Raw genomic sequence first — 19,198 nt, forward strand, 5'->3', positions numbered from 1 at the left:
TGTCCCCTGCATTGGCAGGTGGATTCTTAACCACTGCACCACCAGGGAAGTCCCTGAACCTCATATTAAAATGCAGGTAACACTACATTTTAATCAGCATAATATAGAGAACCAGAACTAACAATAGAGAGAGGGAGAGAGAGAGACTTTAAGGAACGGGCTCACATGATTGTGGAGGCTTGGCAGGTCCAAAATCTTCAGTGTAGGCAAGCAGGTTGGAGACCCAAGGAGGAGTTGCAGTTTGAGTCCAAATGCCGGCTGCTGACAGAATTCCTTCTTAGGGGATGTCAGTCTTTTTCTATCAGAACCATCAACTGATTCGATGAGGCCCACCCACACTATGGAGGGTAATCTGCTTTACTTAAAGTCTACTGATTTAATGTTAATCATATGTTTAAAATATCTTCACAGCGGCACCGAAAATAATATTTGACCAGCTATCTGGGTACCATGGCCTAACCAAGTTGACGCAAAAAAGTTAGCCATAACACAATACCAGAATTTCTGTTTTAAACAACAGTCATAACAATAAATTCAGCTTGGTCTTGTGACATTTTCCCAAACCCCAAATCTTACTATTTTCTACTTTTCTAAAGTTATAAACTATCAATTACCATTATCTTTAAATTGACTCAATTTTAAATTTAAATTTATTTTAAAAGGAAGGCTTATTTCAATACATTAAAATAAAATCTAGTATAACTTTATATATATACAGAAAGTAATTATGAAAATAAATATAATGTGAAGAAATTCAAGTTATTAAAGTCTAGCTAGAGACCGCTGCCTCATCAAGGCTCTGGGACTGAGTCCTGTTTTCTCTTTGTTAAAAGGGAAGAAAAAGAAAAGAAAAAAGATGGGCATTGAAAAAAAAAGAGAGATATAATAGCAGCAAACTGAAAGCATTCTCTTTGGTGTAATTGGATTGAGAAAAAAATTTAAAGGGAATAGTTTTTTTTAACCACAAGATTAGATATTATGTTTTTTCTAGGAATGATCTAAAATCATTACACATACAACCAAAAAGTGTCTCTCGTGGATTTGTATCTTGCTCCTTGGGAGACATGGACTCCTAAGGGAGAAACTCTACTTTTGAAGAGATGGAGTCTAGTGTCTATAACTAAAAAGAAGAGAGAGAGAGACTGGAAGTACGTGTTTGATGGAGACCTGGGGGAAGAAATGTTACATGCTCTGTAAGTAATTATTTCTCTCTATTTTTCCTAAAACCCCTTCAGTAAAGTCTACATTGGATGCTAAGGCAATGAATTCTTTATGACATAAAAAAGTGCTGAGTTGTGCTTCAAAGTTGCCGCATGGCAAAAACAAAATCTGCAGTCAGAGACAGTCAATTTATGGGTTATAAATGACATTTAAATCAAATGATTATTGAGCATCTATTAGACCCAAGCACTGGCCCACACCTTGGGAATGCAGAGATGAAGAAGACACAGTCCCTCCCTTCGTGGAGCTCATACTAGTGGGAGGGACATGGTGGGGGTGAGTTGTTTCCCATAGGACAAAAGCATTTTCATAGGGTTATACATTGATTTCTCCATCCTGTTACTTTTGAGGGTAAGACAGTAATTTTAAAATAACTTTAAAATAATATTATGTTCTTAAAACAATGAATGATTTTCATAAGCGGTTGATTTTCTCTCACCCAAACCTGGTTATTTGAAATTGCAGAAATCATGTTGGCAGCCCCATCTGGGTTATGGATTCAAGGTTTCCTCTTACTATTTTAGTCTGATCTCACTGGCATGCGCTGGTCACTGCTTCAGAGCAGCATGTCTTAATTCCAGTTCATCCATCAATACTTTTGTCCATCAATACTCTTAAGTCTGGACACAATCAATGTGTTATTGTTCAATAAGAATCACAGTGGTATGACATTGAAAGATGCATCAGATGACTCATTGGTGGCCCGTTGTTCCCTAGGTGATTCTTGGATTATAAATGGTTCCCTATTTAGGAAATCTGGAGAAATATACTAAGTGATCAAACTTGTATTGACCATGTTTGAGCCTGAAGACTGCTGAAAGGACAACAAACCTCTCCACCCACCAGGCCTTCAGGGCAGGTTTGAAACAACTTCTCACTAAACCCAGTAGTGAATCATCTGCTTTAATCACTTGCCCTGTGGCTTCCTGAATAAACTGTGATTAAAGGAACTCATTTTTACATAATCCTAAAGCATCTCTCAATATCCTTCCAATACTGGAACAGAATTAAATGTGTTGTTGTGCTTTCCAGAACCAACCCTTTGCTTAAGCCAGTTGAGCAAAAGGAGACACTGGATGTTGTTATTATTATTATTGTTATCGTTATTATCATCAATTAGAAATTCCTCTTGGATAAATACCACAATCAAATCTCTAAGTTTCTCCCCTTTCCAAATCTCCCTTATTCGTGCACTCATTTGTCCATTCATTCATTCATTCATTCAACAAACATTTGCTGCTCGTACACTATGAAAACCACATAAATTGCCTTTACCCTTGAAGAACTGATGCATGTTAATAAGCAAACTGATCATTTTGGCACAGTATGAGCAGCTAAGTTGTGAAAGTCAGGAGAGGCTTCCTGGAAGAGGCAAAGTTTGGGCTGAGTCCTGAGGGCTGAACACATGTCACTCAGGCGGTGATGTCAGAGAATGGGCTTCCAGCAGAGAGAACAACTCACAGAGAGCTGGGAAAGAGCATGAAAGAGGAAAAACATGGGAAAACAACATAAACAGATGCTTAATGTGACTTGAGTGAAGGCACTTAGGAGTTATGGTGGGAGAAAAGTTTGTGAAGTTTTAGCCCTACCCTGAAAGCAGGGGAGAACCCCTTGAGGAATTTATATTAAAGGGGTTCCTTAAGTAACATATAGATTAAGTAGTAGTACCACTGACAGTAAGAGCCATCTCACACAAATTTAAAGGAAAAGCAGACTGATCTAAAACTACAGTGCAACACCTCTTCACACCCACCAGACTGGCTAAAATGGAAACAATAAACAATGCCAAGTGTTGGCAAGGACGTGGAACTACCAGAGCTCTCACACACTGGAGAGGTGTGTGTTGTAACAATCACTTTGGAAAACTTTGTTGGTAGCAACTACTAATGCTGAGCACATGCGTAACCTATGACTCAGACATCCACTCCTTAAATATGTACCCAACAGAAGTATGTACACAGGTCCACCAGGAGGCACGTGGGAGAATGTAGCAGCATTATTCCTAACCCCAAACTGGAAATTACCCAAATGCTCATCAAGAGTAGAATTATGTTCTATTCACACAATAAAATGCCATACATTAATTAAAGGGAGAAAATTTACATGATGCCACAGCAGGGATGACCTTCACAAACACAATGCTGAGCTGATGAAGCCAAACACAAAAGCATGTCTGTTCTATGATTCCATTTATATAAAGTCCAAAAAGAAGCAAAAAGACTCTGTGGTGTAGGAAGACAGTTTGTGGTTACCCTTAGGGGGTATTTACTGGAAACTGTGTGAAGGAAGCTTCTAGGGTGGTGAGAAGGGTTGTTTCTTGACCTGAAGGCTTATTACATGAGTGTGTTCATCTTGTGAAAAACTCATCAAAGTGTATATTTATGATTTATGTATTTTTCTGTATGTATGTTATACTGTAATAAAAAGTCACTCCTCTCCCAAAAAGAACCAAACACACACACACACACACACACACACACACACACACACACACACACAAAACAGGAAAAAGAGAAGAATAGTAAAGCTACCAACATATTGCACTGGGACTTGAGTCTAGGGAGAGAAGAGAAGAGCCTTTTCTGCAGGGAGTTGAGCTTAGTGCAAAGGTAAGAAAAGGAGACGAGATGACATGTGGTTTTGGAGTTCTGTACACAATTCTTAACATTTGTAAAGAGTCAGCAACATTCTAAAAAGTTTGCACGAAAATCTAAGTGCCCAGGCTTCCCTGGTAGCGCAGTGGTGAAGAATCCATCTGCCAATGCAGGGGACACAGGTTCGAGCCCTGGTCCCGGAAGGTCCCACGTGATGCAGAGCAACTAAGCACGTGCACCACAGCTACTGAGCCTGTGCTCTAGAGCCCACATGCCACAACTACTGAAGCCTGCGTGCCTAGAGCCTGTGCTCTGCAACAAGAGAAGCCACCGCAGTAAGCCCGCGCACTGCAACAAAGGGTAGCCCCAGCTCGCCGCAACTAGAGAAAGCCCGTGCGCAGCAATGAAGACCCAACGCAGCCAAAGATAAATAAATAAAATAAATTTTAAAAAAATCTAAATGCCCTTCCCTCCTTGCTTTTCAAAGAAGCCTTGAAGATCTGGCAATACCACAGGACATGGGGCAACAACCGACTGCAGCAGAGTATGGCTGCTCCCCTTTGCCACAGTCCCCACTGCTGCTTCACCCGCTCACATCACCCACCCCTGTAGGCATCTGACGCTGTGACAGTGGGGACTCACTGAAACCTGGGTTTTACCTCCTTTGCACAGCCCCCAGCACTGTGAGGCCAGGTCATTGGGTGCAATTGGACCACAGATGCCTCATCTGTAAAAAGGATGTAATAAATATCCTGCTTACCTAAAGGCAAGGGACTAGACCAGATAATCCTCTGAAGTCTTCTTCCAACTTGCAGATCTCTGCAAGCAAGATCTACAAGCCCAAGGATGTAGATCTTTTTTAATGCAGAAAATGATTTATAAGAAAGTTCCAAGTGTGAGGAGGGAGTGCCCAATCTTTAACTCATGTCACCTGGAGTGGGTTCCATGCACGATTTGTTTGTAGTATGTTTGTATATCTGGTCAGCATGCTCAATGAGATGTTTGCACTCCTCAGTCCTTGGTTTTGTCCCCCATAGGTTCAATATAAGGGTATCAGGAGTCCAAGGGAAGGTAACCCATTATTACTGAAAAACATTTGCCTTCTGCTAGAACAGAACACGAAACCTTGGTCTCAGGACAGAACAGGCAGCATGTGGTTTAGAGTATAGATTTTGTAGGTGTTAGACTCAGGTTTAAATCATGACTCCTCTCTTCCCTAACTATGTAACCTTGGTAAGTTTAGCTACGCAGAACCTATTTCCTATCTCATATAGTTGTTGCATAGATGGAATGAGAACATATATGTAAAATACCTAGCTTGGTGCTGTTACAGTATATGTATTCCATAAACAATAACAATTTAAACCATTTCAATATGGCTTCCACCATTGGGGTTGCTCTATATTCTAACAGGCTTTCTCCTCTGGCTCCCGACTTTCTGAATGTACCTGGTGGAGTAAAAGGAAATACAGACCAACTGAGATGGATCGGGCTTATGTCAAACCCCAGGAATTCAAGAGTGATCTCCCAGACTATCTTGTGTGAGCAATACAGCCAGAAGTAAGGAGGAAGTGTTAGACTCGTAGACCCATTCCTCCAAAGCCTCCAGTCTAGTGTTTCATGAAGGAAAGTAGAGATAAGGCAAAAAAAAAAAAAAGCAAGACCCAATGCAGCCAAAAATAAATAACTCAATTAATTAATTTTAAAAAATCTACATCCTAGAAAATGGGAATGTAATTTTTTTCATAATTGAAATGTTGTTGGTTATAATGAGTGGATAATATGGTAATTTTATACCACATTAAAAGAGTCTGACGTGTAAAACAGTACAAATAGGAGGACATGATGTAAGGTTACAAGAAAGATTTTAATACCAACTCTTCCAGCTATTAAAGCTGTGGGTTGCTGGACAAGTCTTTTGACCTCTCTGAGACTTCATTTACTCATCTGTAAAATGGGGACAATTATGATACATGCTGTTATCCACAGTACAGGATTGCAGGGGTTCAGAGGATGGACTGTATTCAAATTCCAAGTTTATTATTTATTACTCCTGAGATCAGGAGCAAATTATTTAAACCCACATTGCCTCAGTTTTCTCAAATGAAATGAGACATAATAACTGTATATTCTTCATTGAGTTCTTTTGAGGCTCAAACGAGTTTATACCAATAAAGCTGTGATAACAGTGCTTGGCACAAAGTATGCCCTAGAGAAGCATTTGCTATCATTATAAGTAGTGGTCTGTATCAGCGTGTGCTTGAAAACACTGTACAAAGGGCTGTTTTGCTGTTATTAGTGAGAGTTCCCCACATTAGAGAGTGTCTTTTAAATTCCACATACAATGATATCATTACTATCTACTTAACAGGTGACTTGGCAGACAGGGTCAAGGACAATGCCAGGCTGCTAACAAGACCCAACACAGACAAAGACTTGAGAACTGAGGGATTAATTTAGAAGAAACCAAACCTCAGTGTCAGTGAGCAAGTCACTTTCAACTAACAGATCATTAACCGCATAAAAACAACTAAGCATACTAGACAGATGATCCAATTACATCACTGACCTGTTTGCATTTTGCTGTTTGCAGTTAACTCCTTCTCATTCTCTGCATAGCCTCCTCACAGTCTAAGTCCTTCCTCAACTATTATCCACTTAAAAATGCTTCCTAAAATAATTCACCTTTTAAAAAAATATTTATTTATTTATTTTTGGCTGTGTTGGGTCTTCGTTGCTGCACGCGGGCTTTCTGTAGTTGCAGCAAGCGGGGGCTAATCCTCATTGTGGTGCTTGGACTTCTCATTGTGGTGGCTTCTATTGTTGCGGAGCGCGGGCTCTAGGCGCGCGGGCTTCAGTAGTTGTGGCGTGGGTTGCAGTAGTTGTGGCTCACGGGCTCTAGAGTGCAGGCTCAGTAGTTGTGGTGCACAGGCTTAGTTGCTCCGTGGCATGTGGGATCTTCCTGGACCAGGGCTTGAACCCGTGTCCCCTGCATTGGCAGGCAGATTCTTAATCACTGCACCACCAGGAAAGTCCGATTCACCTTTTTTAAAACATAAATCTGTTTTGAAAGAAAGGGTCTCTCATTTATTACTGCTAATAAGGCAAAATGGGATGATCCTTGTGGAAGAGAATTTGTTGGTAATTGGCAGGAGCACAGATGCCTTTACCTTTGATCCAGTGATTGTGCTCCTAGGAATCCATCCTATGTACACCACTGTAAGTAAGAAATGCCATGTGTGCAAGGTAATTCACCATGGAAGTGTTTGAAAACACAAAGATTGAAAACCACCCAAATGCCTAGCAATAGGGGACTGCCTGTGGCTCTTCCTTTCATTTTCAAAGTGTAGCATCTGGCTCTAGTTGTCACACTGCCCTCCTCTTCTGTGTCAAATCTCCCTTTGCCTCTCTCATATAAGGATATTCATGATTACATTTAGGGTTCTCCTGGATAATTCAGAATAATCTCCCCATCTCAAAATCCTTAATTAATCACATGTGCAAAGTCTCCTTTGCCATATATAGTATCATTCATAAATTACTGGGATTAGGATCTGGATACCTTTGGGGTCCATTATTCAGTTTACCACATACCTTTCCTGCTCAGAAGTTGTGCTGTCCAAGTGTTGCATTACGCTGCCAGGTAGGAGGTCTCTTCCTCAGTCCTCATTACAATAACCTCTTCCTTCTCTGATGACCTTCACATGCCACCTAATTCTCTAGTCTCTCTGGTGGTGAGGGAAGATGAATCTGGTCTAGGTTCACTGGGGTGAGAAGAAACAGCTTCTGGATGCAGTGCCTTCCTGAGGGATGTCTTGCTTTTCATTTCTTTTCCCCGAACTTCTCTTTGCTCTCCTAGCACGAGAACAAATGATAAAAAGGCAGAAATTATAGAGGAATCTCAAACAGCAGCCGTCCCAACCAAGCAGTTGGCTTAAATCCATCAGCTGTTTTCTGAACCTCTGAACATGGGTTACTTATGCACTTTATAGACAACTGTGCATATCATCATTGTTACTTCACTTCCCACATATGGTCAAATCAGACCTGGTATCAAGAAAGGGAGAGAAAAGGAAAGATGTTATACTGCCATTTTGACTGTAGTCCTTCTCTAAATAAGAAACGGTTCAGAGGCAACTCGGAAGCATTGTGCACCACTAATTTGCATTTTGATAATCTCCCAACTCTTTTGTCCTTGTCATTATTGGTGGGAACAGTATCTTATAATACTAGAGGCAAATATTCATGAGTCACATCGCCTGAGGACACATCATGATTCTACCACTTACTAGCTATGTATCTTGTGCAAATTATGAACTTTCTACTATGCCTTATGTGAAAGGAGAAGAGCATTTGTATCTACCGCATAGATTTATTTTTAGGATTGAGTGAGATAGTATATAGAAATCACTTCAATACTTCCTGGGCCTTAGCAAGTTGAACTATGAGTACTGTGGTAAAGTGAAAAGTACACGTACACTGGAGGTGAGTAGACTAGTATTCAGATCTGGATACCAGTATTTATTACTGGGCATGCAATAACAGTTGACTTCATTTATCCACTCAACCAAGGCTTACTGAGTACCTACCATGTGTTCTGCCCTATTCTAGAAGTTGGTGTACATTAGTAAACAGACAAAAGTCACCACCCTTGAAGAGCTTGCATTACAGTGTGGAGAGGGGCTGACAATAAATGAGTCATTAAAAACAAGCAAATTATGTTGTTCTGATTGTTCTCATTGGGAAGGTGTCATTTGATAAAAAAACTTGAAGAAAGAGAGGGACTTAACTGGGGAAGAGGATTTCAGGAAGAGGGAAGAGCTCATGCCAAGGTCCCTGAAGAAAAGTAGGGCTGAGCCTGGTGTGCTAATGAATAAAAGGAGGCCAGTGAGGCTGGAGGAGGGACCAAGGTGTAGGAGAAGTAGGAGACGAGGTCTGAGAGATCATCTGGGCCTTGAGATCCACATTAAGGATGTCAACCTTTACTTGAGAGACATGAGGAGTTAATGGAGAATTTTGAGCAGAAGAGTGTCCTGCTCTGATTCGTGTTTTAAGAGGACAACTTTGGCTGCTTTGTGGAAAATATACTACAAGTAGCAAAAGCAGGGACTGGGTAGGAGACTGTTGTCAGAATCCAGATAAGGAGTGAGAATATCTTAGATCACGGGGACAAGACAAGAAATGCCAATTTATGTGCAAATTGTAGCTATATTTTGAAAGTACAATGACTGGACTCCCTGATGTGGGTGTGGAATATAAAGAGAAGACCAAGGACAACTGCAAGGATTTGGGGCTGCCCAGCTGAAAGGAGAAAGTACAAACAACTGAGATGGGTGAAGCCTGAGAATTAAGCAGGGGTTTTGTGAGCTGGAGTGGAGAGCATGGATGGAGATTAGTCCATTGGGAATGTCTTAAATTTGAGATAGCTCTTAAATAACCAAGTGGAAATTTCAAGAGATAGTTGAATATTTGAGTCTGGAGTTCAGCAAAGAGGTCTGGAAAGGAGATATAATTGTGATAATCATCAGTCTGTGGATGGCATAGCCATGAGATTAGAGGCAAGCAAGGTAGTGGATGGAATCCAGGGACTGAGACCCAGGCTTCTGACATGAAGAGATCTGGGTGAAAAATAGGAAGTAGCTAAAGAGACAAAGAAGGAGTGGGCAATAAGGCAGGACCTAAACCAAGAGAGCATGGTGTTCTGGAAGACAAGTGAAGAAGGTGTATTACTGAGGATGCTGTGATCAACTATGTTAAATGCCAAGGAAGGTGAACACTGATGAAGGACCAGTGGATTTAGCAACATGGAGGTCATTTTGAATGTGGTAATAACTCGAGTGATGCACCAAAAAAGCAGATGAGAATGAGAAGAAAGAATAGGAATCAGTAAGAATAATCAATTCTTCCATGGAATTTTGCTGCAAAGGGGAGTTGAGAAGTGAAATCACCAATGCAGGCAGAGAAAAAGTATTTTTCTGTTTGTACATCTGTTCTTTGTTAAATGGGAAAACTAACTGTATGCTTGTGTCCTGATGAGAATAATGTAACAAAAAGCAAAAAAAAAGTGAGGTTATAGAGAACAGAGGGGAATGTCTAGGAAAAAGTGCTTCACTAGGTTAGAGGAGTACGAGCAGGTCACAAAGTGATTGGCTTCCGATATCACCTGTGGGGGTATTTGAGATGGTAGAGCTTGTGGGTACAGATGCCTGTAGATGGAAAACCTCTTTGGATCTCACCTTCCTTATCCATACCTAGGGTTTATAATGCTCATCTCACATAGATTCTGTAGAGGCTGAATGAGTGAATATATGTGAGCCTCTGGTTCCCAGCAGTACTCAAAAAACGACAACCCCTGTCTCATTGTCCTTAAGACACAATTTCCAGCTCTGGAAATCTCTCTACTGAGAGGTTGCACATCGATTAGATAAATTCAAGAAGCTAGTGAGGTTAGGTTTATCCATAAATAACTCATCAGATTTTTAAAAACATTTCACTCAATAAAATGTCCCAGGACACTGCGTGAAATACCTCCTATGAAAATATTAAATCAAAGACAATAACAAAACCTGACAGAGCAGTACATTTCATATCTTTAGAATCCTGTTCAGACAGGCAATTTTTTTTTTTTTTTTTTTTTTTTTTTTGCAGTACTTGGGCCTCTCACTACCGTGGCCTCTCCCACTGCGGAGCACAGGCTCCAGACGCGCAGGTCCAGCGGCCGTGGCTCACGGGCCCAGCCGCTCCGTGGCATGTGGGATCCTCCCGGACCGGGGCACGAACCCGCGTCCCCTGCATCGGCAGGCGGACTCCAAACCACTGCGCTACCAGGGAAGCCCCAGACAGGCAAATTTTAAACCTAAAGATTTATTTAAATATGCCACAGCTTTTATAACAAAATTAAGGTACAGGAGCTGCTTCGGGCTGTGGGTCAGAATCTGTGAGATATCACCTCCTTCCCTACTTAATGTCAAAGCACAGAAACTGGATGAGCCAAAAGTTTGAAGTCAGCCAAGTTGCAATGTTTACCGCTGCTGAAATTGAGGTAAAGGGCAATTCTCTAGGAATCGGGAACCGTGGGCTCTAGCCCTAAGGTTAACTTCTGCTATTGGACATGGCCATTGGAAACACCTTTAACTTTCTGGGTCTCTGTGTCCTAATCTGTAAAACAAAGGGCTTAAACCTGATGGCATCACTTCAGCTTCCAGGGTCTATGATTCTGAGAGTTGAATGAGTAGTAGGAAGAGAGTCACTGGGGCCACCACTATCCCACTGTGGCATTTGAGCAGATTGTTCAACTTCTTTGAGCTTCAATTGCCTCATCTTTCACCTGAGTTGTGAGCACCAAATACAATCCTGTTAGAAAACCACTTTACTGAGGGTATTCAATTATGCCAAGCAAAGGGGCTAAAGCAGTGGCCTCAACCAGGAGAGAGCAGGGTATATCACGATCAACCTGGGGAGTATATTCCAAATATTCACATTTCTCCTACCCCTCAGAAGATGAGCTACTGTGGGATATAGGTTTCTTCTCTTTTTCAAACGCTTAGATCGGTAATAGTTGTCTAGAGCCTTGTCTTGAGAAGAATGATAAGGACGCAAAAGGACCTCATTAGAAAGTTTTGTGGTTGATTAATGCTGTCTGCAGTACATACAGGATTGGTGAGAGGTAGCTGTGATTCTGTGTTTGCAACCCCAGGTTAAATGTGTACAAGTGTGTCAGAATGGTTTCTCAGTTCCATTTCATTCCTTTTTCTTTCACTATCCCCTTTCCCTCCCTTCAAGAACCTGTCCTCCTCCTAAATAGACTTGAGAGCTCTACAAGTTTTAACTTCTACTGACACTGTGAGAAAACAATTTAGTAGAGCAGTGTGGCAAAGGCTGACTTTCCTTGTTGTTTTTTTGTGGTAAATCTTCTGCAAAGAGGATCACTCTGCCCCTCCTTCCATTGGGAGAGGAGTCAGTATCCCCAGCCCTGAAATCAGAGCTGGCCTCATGACTTGGTTTGACCAATAGAATGCAGCCAATGTGATGTTCTGGGGCTTCTGGGCCTAGACTCTAAGTAGCCACATAGATTCTTCTTTTACTCAGAGGGAAATCCAACCAACCATAGAAAGAAGTCTACGCTACAGGTTCCAGACATATGAGTGATTTCAGCCCACACCACAAGAAGAGTGAAGCCCAGTCATCCTAGCTGGTCCCAGGCCATTCAAGCCATTCCAGCCAAGGCACCAGACATGTGAGTGAGGCCATCTTGAATTCTGCAGTCCCAGGGGAGCCACGATGAGATCACATGGAGGCAGATACGTGCTGTTCCCCCTGGACACTGCTCAGAATTGTGACAATAAAATGGTTATTGTTCAAACCCACTAAATTTTGAGAAAACCAAGGCTCAGATGACTTAATTACCTTACCCAAAGTCACAAAAATAGGGAATAGCAGAGCTGAGATTACAAAATAAAACCAAGCTCTCCCAAATTGATGATGAAATTCTCATTCTGCCTCCTCACACTCCATTCTAGCTGCATAAAGAACTTGAATTTCAAGATTTTAATTATAGAATGATAGGCTTCAAAGGAGAAGCATGTTCTGCTGGTACCACACAACTCAGGTCTCAATTATCTACTGAGCTACTTTGCTCTCTAATTACTTGATCAAACATATTTCAATTTAATTTCTCAGAAGTCAGCAAAATGGAATTTACTTCCTGACATTATGTTGAAGTATAACCATTAGATTTATTATAACTGAGCCTTACTATTCAGAACAGACCAGATATTTTTAAAGTTTTATGTAAACAAAACCTGTGTAAATCAAATCATAGTTCAATGAAACAGAAGATTCCATTTAAAGAAAATCAGCAGTGAGTTTATTAATAGAGGTTGAATCATTTATAAGATGATGAATCACTTGTAGGGTCATTTTCTGTTCTGGAAGCTGAAATTTTTAAGTGAGGTTTTCTTAAAATTTTGGCACAACTTGAAAATATGAGATTGTGCAGTACATAGGAGAGTCCTTGGCTCAAACTAAGTGTTAGGAAAAAATGGTAATGATTACATGATGTTATGGGTTAAGTTGTATTTCCCCCAAAATGTTGAAGTCTTAACCCCTGATACCTATGAATGTGACCTTATTTGGAAATGGTCTTTGCAGATGGAATCGAATTAAAATGAGGTCATTAGTATGAGCCCTAATTCATTATGACTGATGGCCTCATAAGAAGCAGAAAACACCATTGGATGACAGAGACAGAGTGTGGAGTGCTGAAGCAGCAAGCCAAGGACCGCCAAGGATCAACAGCCACCCTCCATCTGCTAGGAAGAGGCAGAGAGTAGCCAGGCAGATACCCAGAGTCTCAGAGGGAACATGGCCCTGCTGTTACCTTGCTTTTGGACTTCCAGCCTCCAGAACTGTAAGAAAACAGATTTCTGAGGGTTCAAGATGGTGGAGTAGAAGGACGTACACTCACTCCCTCTTGTGAGAGAACCAGAATCACAACTAACTGCTGAACAATCATCAAAAGGAAGACACTGGAACTCACCAAAAAAGATACCCCACATCCAAAGACAAAGGAGAAGCTGCAGTGAGACAGTAGGAGGTGCACAATCACAATAAAATCAAATCCCATAACCACTGGGTGGGTGACTCACAAACTGGAGAACAATTATACCGCAGAAGTCCACCCACTGGAGTGAAGGTTCTGAGCCCCACGTCAGGCTTCCCAACCTGGGGGTCCGATAATGGGAGGAGGAATCCCAGAGAATCAGACTTTGAAGGCTAGTGGGATTTGACTGCAAGACTTTGAAGGACTGGGTGAAACAGAGACTCCACTCTTAGAGTGCACACACAAAGTAGTGTGTACATGAGGACCCAGGGGGAAGGAGCAATGACCTTATAGGAGACTGAACAAGACGTACCAGCTAGTGCTGGAGGGTATCCTGCAGAGACGTGTGGGAAGGGGGCTGTGGCTCACCATGGGGACAAGGACACTGGCAGCAGAAGCTCTAGGAAGTACTCCTTGGCATGAGCCCTCCCAGAGTCCACCATTAACCCCACTAAAGAGCCTGTAGGTGGTAGTGCTGGGTCACCTCAGACCAAATAACCAACAGGGAGGGAACTCAGCCCCACCCAACAGCAGACAAGCAGATTAAAGTTTTACTAAGCTCTACCCACCAGAGCAACACCCTGCTCTTCCTACCACCAGTCCCTCATATTAGGAAACTTGCACAAGCCTCTTAGATAACCTCATCCACCAGAGGACAGACAGTAGAAGCAAAAAGAACTACAATTCTGCAGCCTGTGGAATGAAAACCACATTCACAGAAAGATACACAAAATGAAAAGGCAGAGGACTATGTAACAGATGAAGATGAACAAGATAAAACCCCAGAAAAACAGCTAAATGAAGTGGATATAGGCAACCTTCCAGAAAAACAATTCCAAATAATGAAAGTGAAGATGATTCAGGACCCTGGAAAAAGAATGGAGGCAAAGATCGAGAAGATAAGAAATGTTTAACAAACATCTAGAGGAATTAAAGAACAAACAGACATGAGCAATACAATAACTGAAGTGAAAAATACACTAGAAGGAATCAATAGCAGAATAACTGAGGCAGAAGAATGGATAATTGACCTAGAAGACAGAATGGTGGAATACACTGCTGCAGAATAGAATAAAGAAAAAAGAATGAAAAGAAATGAAGACAGCCTAAGAGACTTCTGGGGCAACTTTAAATGCACCAACATTCACATTATAGGGGTCCCAGAAGGAGAAGAGAGAGAGAAAGGACCTGAGAAAATATTTGAAGAGATTATAGTCGAAAACTTACCTAACATGGGAAAGGGAATAGCCACCCAAGTCCAGGAAGCACAGAGAGTCCCAGGCAGGATAAACCCAAGGAGAAATGTGCCGAGACATGTTAGTAATCAAACTGACAAAAATTAAAGACAAAGAAAAATTATTAAAAGCAACAAGGGAAAAACTACAAATAACATACAAGGGAACTCCCATAGGTTAAAAGCTGATTTCTCAGCAGAAACTCTGCAAGACAGAAGGGAGTGGCATGATATATTTAAAGTGATGAAAGGGAAGAACCTACAACCAAGATTACTCTACTTGGCAAGGATCTCATTCAGATTCGACAGAGAAATCAAAAGCTTTACAGACAAGCAAAAGCTAAGAGAATTCAGCACCACCAAACCAGCTCTACAGCAAATGCTAAAGGAACTTCTCTACATGGGAATCACAAGAAAGAAAAGGACCGACAAAAACAAGCCCAACACAATTAAGAAAATGGTCATAGGAACATACATATCAATAATTACCTTAAACGTAAATGGATTAAATGCTGCAACCAAAAGACACAGGTTTGCTGAATGGATACAAAAATAAGACCCATATATATACTGTGTACAAGAGACCCACTTCAGACCAAGGGACACATACAGACTGAAAGTGGGGGGATAGAAAAAGATATTCCATGCAAATGGAACACAAAAGAAAGCAGGAGTAACAATTCTCATATTAGACAAAATAGACTTTAAAATAAAGAATGTTACAAGAGACAAGGAAGGACACTACATAATGATCAAGGGATCAATCCAAGAAGAAGATATAACAATTTTAAATATATATGCACCCAATATAGGAGCACTTCAATACTAAGGCAAATGCTAACAGCTGTAAAAGAGGAAATTGACAGTAACACTATAATAGTGGGGGACTTTAACACCTCACTTACACAAATGGACAGATCATCCAGACAGAAAATTAATAAGGAAACACAACCTTTAAATGACACAATACCAGATAGATTTAACTGATATTCATAGGAAATTCCATCTGAAAACAGCAGATTACACTTTCTTCTCAAATGCACATGGAACATTCCCCGGGATATATCACATCTTGGGTCACTAATCAATCCTCGGTAAATATAAGAAAATTGAAATCATATCAAGCATCTTTTCCAACCACAATGCTATGATATTAGAAATCAAGGGACTTCCCTGGTGGCGCAGTGGTTAAGAATCCACCAGCCAATGCAGGGGACACAGGTTCAATCCCTGGTCCACGAAGATCCCACACACAGCGGAGCAACTAAGCCTGTGTGCTATAACTACTGATCCTGCGTTCTAGAGCCCACAAGCCACAACTACTGAGCCCATGCACCACAACTACTGAAGCCTGTGCATATACAGCCCATGCTGCACAGCAAGAGAAACCACCACAAAGAGAAGCCTGTGCACTGCAATGAAGAGTAGCCCCTGCTCGCCGCAAATAGAGAAAGCCCGTGCACAGAAATGAAGACCCAATGCAGCCAAAATAAATAAATAAATAAATTTTAAAAAAAAATCAAAAGGATTTCCTTTGAGTGCTGAACTGGGAATTCAGGAGGAGGGATGCCATATGTGCCCAGGGAAGATAATGAATTAGGTTTGAAACACCCACTGGAACTTCTGAGCACAAGGGACAGGGGCAGGGGTGCTTATCGAAAGTGGGCTTCACTATAGGATGGTCTGGCTTGGCTGTTTCATTGAGCAAACCCATGATATCTTTGGCTGGTCAAATTTATTAGAGGAGATACTTCAAACCTCTTCAATGGCAAAGCCACACTTCAATTTTATGGTGATTGAGTGGGAAAAGAAGGGTAGGAGCAATGTCTCAGCATCTAGAATGTAAATGTTACTTAATCCTTCATTTTGTTTTTTGTATTGTACCACCTCTTTTTTTGTCTGACCATTGCCACTAGTCTAGAAATCCTCTCTATTTTATCCTTTTCAGAAAGTAAATCTCCATTCCTCAAAAAACTAAAAATAGAACTACCTTATGATCCAGGAACTCCACTCCTGGGAATATATCCAGAAGAAACAAAGGGGCTAATTTGAAAAGATAAATGCACCCCAATATTCCTAGTAGCACTACTGACAATAGCCAAGATAAGGAAGCAACCCAAGTGCCCATCAACAGATGAATGGATAAAGATGTGATATATATATATATATATATATAGAGAGAGAGAGAGAGAGAGAGACAGATAGATAGATATACACACACAATGGAATATTATTCAGCCATAAAAATAATGAAATTCTGCCACTTGTAGCAATGTGGATGGACCTAGAGAATATTATGCTTAATGAAATAAATCAGACAGAGAAAGACAAATACTGTGAGACATCACATATGTGGAATCTAAAAAAAGCCACAAATGAATGTAAGTGCAAAACAGAGACAGACTAACAGATATAGAAAACATACAAGTGGCTACCAAAGGAGAGAAGGAAAGGAGGAGAAGCAAATTAGGGCTATGGGATAGGAGATACAAACTACTATATATAAAATAGGTAAGCAACAGGATATATTATGCAGCACAGGGAATTATAGCTATTATCTTGTAATAACTTTTAATGGAATATAATCTGAAAAAATACTGAATCACTATACCGTACATCTGAAACTAATATAATATTGTAAGTCAGATATACTTCAATTTTTTAAAAAAGAAAAAGAAAAAGAAGAAAAAAGAAACCTCCAATCATTTTCCAGGGTGGAGAGGGGTAAATACAAGGATTGAATACAGAGGTTTCAACTACTTCTTCTACAGATACTTAAGGAATTCTTTGGTCTTACACACCACTTTCACTTTACTTCCAGAGGTATTAGTTTTCTCCAACTCCTTTTGAGGGATTGGCAGTGCCATAACAAAGTGCCACAGCCCAGGTGGCTTAGACAACAGAAATTAATTTTCTCACAATTGTTGAGGCTAGAAGTCCAAGATCAAGGTGTCAGTAGGGTTGGTTTCTCCTGAGGTCTGTTTCCTAGCTTGTAGATGGCCTTCTCCTCTCTGTGTCCTCACATGGTCTTCTTTCTGTGTGCATCTGTGTCCTAATCTCTTCTTGTTATGAAGATACCGGTCCCTATTGGATTAAGGCCCATTTTGGATGGGCCATAATGGATTCATCGTATCAATCCATTACAACCATAATGGATTAAGGCCTACCCTAATGACCTCATCTTAACTTAGTTACCTTTTGAAAACCCCTATCTCCAAATACAGTCACATTCTGAGGTACCCGGGGTTAGAACTTCAACGTATGAATTTGGAGGTGAAGGAAGATACTATTCAAACCATAATAAGCAGTGCAAAATTGGATTATTTTGGCCTCCCCCTGTGCTAGCTTAGATTTAGCTTATTTGATTTGCCACATCCACTTAGCCAACTGCTTCACACTTTCCAAAATGCAGTTGCCATTACATCTTCTCCCAAAGTCTTTATCCTGAAAGGTTTGTCTTTATATGTCTCACTTATTCTCATTTGGTGTGGTTTTGGTAGTCAGCAAAAGTGAATGCTTGTGTTCCATCCATCATCTTTCAACAGATGTCTCTAGCCCACTTTATAGCTCTTAATATGGCAACACAATAATTTTCCAAATTATTGAAAAATCTTCCTAAAGATAATTTTTATGGCTACATCACTGAATCTTTTAGTAGGACGGTATCATGCTCTATTTATCTAGTTGATCTGTGGTTATACTTTCAAGTTTTTAATAGAAATAACATGATAGTAAACATCTGGGTCAGGAATATTAATTAACTCTTTAATAAAGTCTTTTGATATATACCTCAATTTATCAAATCTAAGACACCATCCATTGTAAGATACAGCAAAAGAGTTGAACAAGTTTGCTTCTGGAGTAGAGAAAGGGGGGGTGGTGAAGTCAAGAGACTGGTTGTTTACAAGTCTTTTAAAACATTTTGACTCTATGTGCATCTACAAAATCTGATAAAAATAAAAACTGAAGGGAAAAATCAAGCCAGGAAATTATACCTATAACGTGGTTTTAATTATTTAAAACCAATAAAAAGTTTTCATAGAAAAATACTAGAGATAAATAGGGGTAAGTTTATAAATGAGTTTTATATTCATTGTTATCTATTTCTGGGTTTTTCAAAATTGTTAGAGGTGAGTAGCTATTTTCTAAAGAACAGAAAAGTTTACTTTTTTTTCTTTATTCTAAAAAGAAAAACGATCAGAAAGAAATATACTAAGCTATAGTCCTTGAATAGTGAAACTATGGTTGTTATCTCTCCTTAGTGTTTCCAGATTTTCTCTAATAAGCATGTTTGGGGTCTTTAAGGACCCAAGAAATAATACCCTGGTTGAGAAATAGACAAAGAATTAAGGCAGATGAGGAATAAATTATCACCCTTATACTTGGTAAACACTAGGTCAGATGACTTGCTTAAAAATCAGATTTGTGGGGCTTCCCTGGTGGCGCAGTGGTTGAGAGTCTGCCTGCCGATGCAGGGGACAGGGGTTCGTGCCCCGGTCTGGGAAGATCCCACATGCCGCGGAGCGGCTGGGCCCGTGAGCCATGGCC

General features: G+C 40.5%; 1 long non-coding RNA gene across 1 annotated transcript in view; it reads left to right on the top strand.

Moving 5' to 3' along the window:
- The first annotated feature begins 280 nt into the window (after positions 1 to 280).
- The window catches only part of LOC136794391 (uncharacterized), a 33,274-nt gene continuing 14,356 nt past the window's right edge, over positions 281 to 19,198 (top strand). The window contains exons 1-2 of the long non-coding RNA XR_010841114.1: positions 281 to 347; positions 992 to 1,193. This is a non-coding gene — a long non-coding RNA (uncharacterized lncRNA). The remainder of the gene's footprint in view (positions 348 to 991; positions 1,194 to 19,198) is intronic.

This window comes from Kogia breviceps, chromosome 6, assembly GCF_026419965.1.
Source record: "Kogia breviceps isolate mKogBre1 chromosome 6, mKogBre1 haplotype 1, whole genome shotgun sequence".
In the NCBI taxonomy this organism is placed as follows: Eukaryota; Metazoa; Chordata; class Mammalia; order Artiodactyla; family Physeteridae; genus Kogia; species Kogia breviceps.